The sequence below is a fragment of the Homarus americanus genome, unplaced genomic scaffold (assembly GCF_018991925.1).
Source record: "Homarus americanus isolate GMGI-L3 unplaced genomic scaffold, GMGI_Hamer_2.0 scaffold22200, whole genome shotgun sequence".
NCBI classification, from domain to species: Eukaryota; Metazoa; Arthropoda; class Malacostraca; order Decapoda; family Nephropidae; genus Homarus; species Homarus americanus.
In genome coordinates this window covers 124,249-125,560 of record NW_024738868.1, presented here as the reverse complement: position 1 = coordinate 125,560, position 1,312 = coordinate 124,249, and positions in this window count along the sequence as shown.

Genomic DNA, 1,312 nt, shown 5'->3' with positions numbered 1-1,312 from the left:
TTAAGAGAAAGGAGGAGGAGGAGAAGAAGGAGGAGGAGGAAGAGAAGAAGAAGAAGAAGAGGAGTATGGAGGAGGAGGAATATGTCTGTATACATTTTTCCCGAAAGTATTCTGGTAACAAGCACCAAAGACATGTTACAGAGATACACTTCTGTCTTCATGTATAGCTAGGAGTGTTCACTACTAACAGGGTGGTAAGGCTGAGTGACATTGGAGGAAGATTATGCTGCCTTTCGACCTGTGATCCTGACCTTTAGACTCTTAAAACACGTAGTGTTAAATATATCTAGTATGGCTCCTTCATTCTCGAGTAAGGGTTCCAGAAGATAGTTAGTTTCATACAGAGAGAGAGAGAGAGAGAGAGAGAGAGAGAGACATTGCACTGACTGCCCTATCCACGTGACTTGTGATGTAACCTACCATGGGGGCCCTTTCTTGTGTGGGGGAGACCATATGGGCCCCTTTCTTGTGTGGGGGAGACCATATGGGCCCCTTTCTTGTGTGGGGGAGACCATATGGGCCCCTTTCTTGTGTGGGGGAGACCATGTGGGGGAGACCATATAGACCCCTTTCTTGTGTGGGGGGCATATGGGCCCTTTCTTGTGTGGGGAGACCATATGGGCCTTTCTTGTGTGTGAGGACCATATGGGCCCTTTCTTGTGTGGGGGAGACCATATGGGCCGCGCACCTCTGTGTGGGGGAGACCATATGGGCCCTTTCTTGTGGGGAGACCATATGGGCCCCTTTCTTTATTAGGGGAGACCATATGGGACCCTTTCTTGCAGTGGGGGAGACCATATGGGCCTGCTGATATTAAGAGAGGAGTCCCATATGGGCCTTTCTTGTGTGGGGAGGCTATATGGGCCTTTCTTATAATGGGGAGACCATATGGCCTTTTCTAGCACGTGTGGGGAGACCATATGGGCCCCTTTCTTGTGTGGGGGGGGACCATATGGGCCCCTTTCTTGTGTGGGGGAGACCATATGGGCCCCTTTCTTGTGTGGGGGAGACCATATGGGCCCCTTTCTTGTGTGGGGAGTCCATATGGGCCCCTTTCTTGTGTGGGGAGTCCATATGGGCCCCTTTCTTGTGTGGGGGAGACCATAAGAGTCACTTATTTTTCAAGGAAGACCATGTAGGTTAAGATTCTTCCTAGGTAACTAAATCTCTCCTTGTAAAGATATTTCAATCAAAATTTATTCTCTTTTTTTATTCTGGTTCCCTTTCTTGTTTCAGGGCAAGAGGTGACCTGAGCCAAGCTAGATGGTGGCGTGATAATTCAGGGTTGGGTTGAATGGAGTGAGGGAGGCAA